At 42.4% G+C, this 7,531-nt stretch overlaps 1 long non-coding RNA gene across 1 annotated transcript; it reads left to right on the forward strand.

Annotated features, from left to right (window-relative positions):
• The first annotated feature begins 6 nt into the window (after positions 1–6).
• Positions 7–2,532, forward strand: LOC108449316. The gene is made up of 2 exons (XR_001865476.1): positions 7–353; positions 2,130–2,532. It is a non-coding gene; the product is annotated as an uncharacterized LOC108449316 (long non-coding RNA).
• Positions 2,533–7,531: the final 4,999 nt, after the last annotated feature.

The raw sequence follows: 7,531 nt of genomic DNA on the forward strand, positions 1-7,531 counted from the left end.
CCTGCCCTCTTCGCCTGGCGTACGGGGAGCAGCACGCCGGGGATTTCAAAAGCTGGGACTTAGCAGCCGGGGAGGCAGCGAAACCCTATGGGGAAAGCTGCGTTGTCTAGAGACGTTCCGCTGTACTTGGCGCGGGTGAGGGGCGGCTCGAGTCCTGCGGCCAGTTCTGGGCCTCTCAGTTCAGGAGGGACATTGAGGTCCTGGAGACTGTCCAGAGAAGGGCAGCGGAGCTGGTGAGGCGTGTGGAGTAGAAGTCTGATGAGGAGCGGCTGAAGGTGTTTTGCCTGGAGAAAAGAAGGCTCAGAGAGAATCTTACCGCCCTTTACAACTCCCTGAAAGGAGGTTGTAGCCAGGTGGGGGTCGGCCTCTTCTCCCAGGCAGCTGGTGACAACATGAGAGGACGTGGCCTCAAGCTGCATTAGGGGAGGTTTAGTCTGGACATAAGGAGGAATTTCTTCCTGGAAAGGGTGATTAGACAGGGGAACAGGAGTCACTATCCCTGGAGGTATTTAATGAAAGACTGGACATGGCACTCACTGCCATGGTCTGGTTGACATGGTGTTAGGTTATGGTTTGGATTCGATGATCCCAGAGGTCTTTTCCGACTTAATTGATTTTGTGATTATGGACAACCCTTAATTCTAAAGTAGTAATGAATAAGTAATGTCTCCTGATGTCCTGATTCCAGCTGGGGCAGGGTTAATTTTTGCAGGAACCAGGAGAGAGCGTGGCTAGGATGTGGAGGTTATTCTATCGCACCTCACATCATTGGTCATTGCCAGGAGCAGGGGGAAAAGGGGTTTCTTCCTATGGAGAAAACATGGAGGAGGGAGCCAACTAGTATTGTGTATTGGAAGGGGGAGCAGGTTTCCTATCTCATTGATTTTTCCAGTATATTGTTGTGCCTCCAAGTGGGAAAGAGGAGGAGAAGGGGGAGTGAGAGAGAGCAGCAGCATGTGGTTTTGGAAAGTCTCAGTGGGGCTCCTGAACTGGGGAGTACCATTCCTAGACCACGACACGTGGGATACAGCCTGAAGAGGCCTGCTTTGAGGTGCTGCCAACATCGCCCAGCTTTCAGTGAAATTCACCCAGTGCTGCAGAAGGTTTAGTTCACATGAACTGTTTTGCTGTTCTTTTGAGTTAATTCCTTGGATTAAAGAATAATATTAAGATTTTGTTACATGCTAAGAGGATATGCCATCAGAGGGAAAACAGAAGAGGTGAAATTCAGTCCACAGAATTGCTTTTGTTGGTGACTCCAAGCCCCACTCAAGCACCTGTTGCTGAGTGGGTAGTGCAAATGCTTCGTTAGTTCCACCAAAACCTGCGGGTGCTGCACTGGTTAATACGTTAATTAGAAATAATGTGTAAATCCGAATCCTGTCTTCATATGTGTATGTGATAAGTTTCACCACCACTTAGACACACAGTCTCCTGTTCCCACATGGAGCAGGACCTGTAAACTTCCCCTGACCCAATGGTTTCTGGAGACCTGAGCTGTTGATGCAGAAATGCACACAGTTTATTTTAACCTTCTACTTGCAGCTGCAAGTATTTCCTTCTCAGCAGTGTACAATCTGAGACACTCACAGAACCATAAATATTTGCTGTGCATATATACACCAAGATGTACGTCAGTATTAATACTGAGTTTTTTCACTTTGAACAATGAGAAGGTAATGAGGGTGACTGTGCTTGTCCGTATGATACGTTCCAGATTGCCCAATTAACACATTTTATTGTTTTAACTGCTTAGTCTATTTTTTATGTGAGCTGTTGCTGAGTTGTTTGAAATTATTTACTTAAGGACTTTAAAAGTGACCTTTTTATTCTAAATCCCCAGAGTTCCATAGTTGGTGTTTTTCTTCCTTAGGGCATATTTCATTTTTGGATAAACATGTTGTAAGTGCTGCTAAGATGGCTGTAATGATCCTATTATAAACTATTGTTTGTTTCTTTAGTGCTCCTAATGTTTTCAGCCCTGTGCACATTTGTCTAATTATCAACACTGATTCAATGTAGCAAGAAAGGACTAATTTTAATCAATATACATGCATCTATGTAAAAAATAGAAAAAAGAATGTGCATTTTGTTGTAATCAGTCATTTAAAAAATCGGTTTTTTCACAGATGGCACTTTGGGAAGTCTAAGCCAACTATCCCTGCTGCATGCATGCCTGAATTTATTACATTGTTCTGCGGAGCTGAGAGATTCTCCTTCCTGTTGGTCTGTCCCTGTGTGAAACAGGAATTTACAGGACTAGAATGAGTCAGAAATGAAAGCAGGAGCCCCTCCCTCAAAGTTTGGACATCTACTTGGAAACACTTAGATCTCGCTCAAAGCTCAAATGATTTGTGAGGGCAAGTGTTCCAACTAAGATCTTGCAGTTGGACACTTTGCCTTCACTAAGATCAAGCTCTCATGTCAGGCTCGGATATTCAGGGTTATTTTCATGAGATGAAAGAAATCTTAATTAAGTGTTCATATCTTTGTCAGCCAGACTCAGAATAAAAATTGATGCGATTCCCTTGAGCTTCACTGCTTGTTATACTCTGCAAACAACAAAGATAATGGAGAAGAATAATGTGAATCTCATTTAACATTACAAAGAAGCTTTCCACAGCAGTATAGGCTGATGTGGAACTATTGAATTTGCATAAAAAAAACTCTCCGATTTCTCCTCCCTTAAAAAAAAAAAAAAGGAAAGATTTAAAGAGTATTTTAAGAATGACTGGATTGTTTCTTGTACTCGAGGGAAGAGATAATAGGTTAATGATTTTAGTCCTACTCTCTGTGAAAAATTCCAGTTCTTCCATGCCATAAGCAGCCCAGATGACCTCAGGCAAGACCCTTCCTTCTCGCTGAGCCTTAATTCTCTCCTTTTTGCTAGTTCAAAGAGGATTTGTGAGGCTAAATGTATTAAAAACTCTGAGGGGCTCAGCTTACAGTCATAACAGGCAGAGCAAAATCTCAGAGAGACAGCAAGTACTAGTGAAAAAACTTCCTCACAAATAGCAAAAAGACCGTGGCATGCAGGACCAAAGCATCCACAACAGTAAGAGCAGGAAGCCCTACACAGGATTTGCAAGTCAGAAGCAGCTGCAAAAGAATGATTGGGCTTCCTTTACCAGCATGACATTTTAACTCCTTCCATCTCAGCAGGTAGGGAGGGTTTGGTATCATGATGTTCCTCATTAGCCAAGCTAGTCAGGGCTTTCAAAACCCATATCTAGACAGGAGATTTGCAGTTCTGTCTTGAGAGGGCCTGGCAGTGTTTTACCAAACACAAATTAGTTTTGGATAATCATATTTTAATAAGGTGACAGCAAAACAGCTAGGATCAGGTAAATGAGAGACCAGGCTTCAACTTCTTCAGAAATTTGAAGTCCAACACTTGCCAGATGTCAAAACAATGCAGCCCTGTTTTCTGCTAATTTTTGTAATACCATAGTTTTTTCCTTTTGTGCCATTCTTCAGTCTGTCCTTGACTAGAAGATGGTGGTTTAATGCTGTAACCACACACTGAGCTATTGCCAGGATGGCAGTATTTTGAAGAATAAGGTGTTCTGCTTCAGCATTTGCTCTGTTATTTGAAGGGAAGCCTACAGACCCTGAACTGATAATCATATGTAACCTTGGGCAGAGTTCATATCACTTTAAAAGGAAAGTATTGTCCTGATTGGGGTTGAGAAACTTAAGGCACAGCGAGATGAACTGATCTGACCAACACCACTAAAGGTCAATCAAAGTCCTAGGAACATCAAGGAAGTCTCTTGTCCATTGGCTTCTTTGCCAGGCAATAAAAGCTGCAGTGCAGGACATGTGGGAGCTCCTCCATCCCAAATAGAAGGCACTTGACTATGAGGGCAGGAACAAGCTACTACTATTTTTTTCCCTATAACTTAATGCATGTGCTTGCTACTCTGCATTCTAAAATTAAAAAAAAAAAAAAAAAAAAAAAGAGAAAAGGTTAGTTAGCTTCTCAGACTCAGTTATTTTCCATGCTGAACAACCATTTTTACGTTAAAAAACACGGCAGTTTTTCAACATCTTTACATAGAAACTGCAATATATAACACTGTGTCCCCTTAACAGAATTTAGAAAAATCCATGGAACTGGTGCAGAACGTGTGAAAAATACCCAGGCTGAAAGCATGGATTGACTTTTTGCTTCCTTAAAAAAGATAAGAATGTGCTGGAGTAAAAGCAAAGCATTAACATATCAGTGAAGGGAAAAAAAACCTCATGTAAATTAGTCAGGGGGAAACTTTCCTGTTGGTGACTCATACAGCAAAATCATAAATATACTGAAGTCAGCATTAACAAATTTTACCATCCTTTTTTTCCAAGATGAATTTTGCAGGAAAACAATCTAATTTGGAGGATCAATGGTTTCTTGTAAAAGGGGTAAGAAAGTAATAAGAATGTATCACAATGAGTTTTGTGGTTATTGAATTTTACTCGTTTACTGAATTAATCGACTTCACTTTGGGATTCCTAATGTAATGTTCCAAGCTTCTGTACTATTTGTTCTAGTTGGTTGCTGTTAACAATATGAATTATCTTTTACCAGTATGACTCAGTTTAACTCAGTTCCAAACCTTTTAAACTCCTAACAGATGGATCAGAAAGTCAGGGTTAGAAAATAAGCTAAAATATGACAGCATGGTTTAAAATTTCTCTAAGCCCAGGACTGTGTTTCTGGGTTACTCGCTGTACACTCAGATTTTCTAAATCTCAACACTGAATAAATCTTGTCTTCATTTAGAGAGTCAAAATCTGCTAAACTAAAAGAGCTGTGGTTCGTTTATAGCAGCCTCCACACAGCTGAGGAGCTATGAAAATGTCTAAAAATAACATGATCTAAAATAGAACTTGCAATTCCAGATATCTCAGTGCTTTCACATGAACAACAGTGAGCACTGGAAATGGAAAATGTCCTGTAGTCAGTGGCAGGCTCCCCCTTCCAGCCCTCAGCCCGAACTTGCCCCCTCCATGAATCTTGGCAGGGTGAAGAGGAGGAGCCTGAGGACACGAACACTACCTCCTCAGGGAAGCAGGGAGTTCTGGTGGTTGTTATTTCTTTACACATTGGCTACTTGACTGCGTCTGCAGTTCGGGATGCCAGCAGATTTCCAGGAGGAGCACTGGCAGGCAGCTGTTGCTGCCAGAAGAGCTCGATAAAACCGTTTATCATGTGTCCCTGTAACGTGCACTGCACAGAACCACCACCCAAGGTAAATTGTGCATGCAAAGAGAAATCAAAGTTTGATAGAAAATAAAGTTTACCAAATTTGTAATATTCTCATGATGGGATGACACAAGGGTGAATTACTCCTACAGTGGCCTTTTCCCCAGAAGACACAGGGAGTTGTTTCTGAGATCAGTGCATTGCAGTGTCTGTTCAGTCAGTACGGGGGGACCGTTCCTTTGCAGGAACATCTGCAGGGCTGAATGTCAGGGATGGCACATACTGGAAAGTTCATTTTGCCTTGAAAAGATCCCTGGGTCTGGTCCAGTACAATCAAAGAAGGACAAGGTTTCCTATATTTGATTTTTGTGGCCCATGACTTGAAAACCCTCTCTCCTCACAACATTCAGCTACCCTTAGAAAATACTCAATGCTACAGAGGAGGCCCATGTTGTAAACATAGTAAAGAAATTATTTCCTGCCAGGCAATTAGCATTGCTACCTGCTAGTCAGCTTGTGCACATGCTGGCTGTGCCACCGATCTGCAGACTGGGTGGGACCTTGATAATTATAGACAATTACAATGATCAGTTATGGATAATTATGGAACAGCAGGCCAAACTCCTCTCTGTGGTTTCCCCTCTTAACCTTGGCGGTGTTACACCATGGTTTGAGTGTGAAGCAAAGCTTCAGCCTCTGCCTCTGCAGCCTGCTGTCTGTCTGCAAGTAAACACAACTTTGTAGGTCAGGAGTTCATCAGTTACATAATCAGCCACATCTTAATGCCTGTGATACTATGGACTCATCACGTATGGATATGGCTTTATTATAAGGGATATAGCCAATCTTCCACCTTCAAGAGGCTGCCCACAAGAAAGAGCATCATTACAAAAATAGAACAGACTGAGTTTAAGAGAAAGTGGAAACTTAAAGCCGTGTATTTCATCATTTACAGCTGCTGCTGTAACATTTAACTGCCTGTGCCTAACCAGATCATAGATGTTTGCCAGCCACACTTCATCCCACCTCCCACACTGCTGCTGCACCAGAGGATTGATTTCCAGCCAGTGGGCCATTTGCAGGCACGGGGAGAGCTTTTGGCTGTTCCTAAGGCAAGTGTCTCTCAAGCAGCTAATAAACTGCTTAGGGAAAAGGCAGGGGGTGCCAGCTGGACCTGGCCCATGAGCTGGCAATTAGACTACACTGTGGTATTGAATGACCAGAGAGAATGACTCTCAATTTACTCTTCTAAGGGATAACTATAGCTCAAGCAGTGCTTCAGTGTGTTGGGGGGGATGTTGAATCTTCTGTCTGAGGATTTACAATACTCTCCAGCTAGCAAAGATCAGAGACTGGGAGAATGCGCACATCTAGCACATTAATTTAACTCTGCCAGAGCCAGGAGCACCAGAGCAGGCTGATGATCTGCACAGCCTCTGTCTTAGAAGCACAGAAACCAGGGAATAACCTGAACATGTGGTGATGAAGGGGATTTTCTTAAAGAACTCAAAGGTCTGATTTTCAGGGAATCTGCAGAGACCGTTCATTAAGCTGTGTGATGGCTTTTCAGCCTCTGACAACTGGGAAGTGCAAGAATGGAAGTTGACAGCAGTTGCTGAGAGCTTTGTTTTGGTTTGGTAGTTTTTGTAAACTCAGTTTTCTGATTGAAGAACACTTTTGCATCCCTGGGAGCCTGTGCAGCAGCACTGCTGGGGGATGTGGTAAAGGAAGGATCCAGGCAGTGCAATAGCCATATCAAACAAGCAGCACCCAACATACTGTTTCCTAACTGCTGACAAAACAGATGAATCACACAAGCATGCTGTACATTGCCACCCAATTTGCCCTGAAAGGTGCTTTTCAATTATTTAGGAAAGCCTACGATCAAGAATATTTAGTTGTAGTAGTGTGGAGGTTTTTTGCCTACATTAGAGCATGGTTTTTTAAATAATGTGCTGCTGTCAACTACTGAGCCCATCTGTATTACTGTGATGACTTCCCAGAGGTGAACCAGTGGAACCAGAAGAAAAATGCAGGCCTCAGACAGCACTGAAGTCACCAAGAGGGGTACTGAAGAATTTGACAGAAAAACAGTAATATCATTTGCTGCTGCTTGTCATCAGCACCTCAGTCAGCTTGTCAGTGTTGTAAGTCTGGATTGTTCTTTCATCCCAACAACAAAAGAATGTCTCGAGGATTTCCTGAACATAGAAGAGTTCAGATGAAGGGAATCTCTTAAAAAAATTTATAGTACCTCAAAAAAGCTTGAAAATGGAATAGTTCTAGCCAAAACCACATGCTCTTACACACATACAAATTAAATAAAACAGCTCATGAATG

Source organism: Corvus brachyrhynchos, unplaced genomic scaffold (genome assembly GCF_000691975.1).
Source record: "Corvus brachyrhynchos isolate BGI_N302 unplaced genomic scaffold, ASM69197v1 scaffold116, whole genome shotgun sequence".
Classification (NCBI taxonomy): domain Eukaryota; kingdom Metazoa; phylum Chordata; class Aves; order Passeriformes; family Corvidae; genus Corvus; species Corvus brachyrhynchos.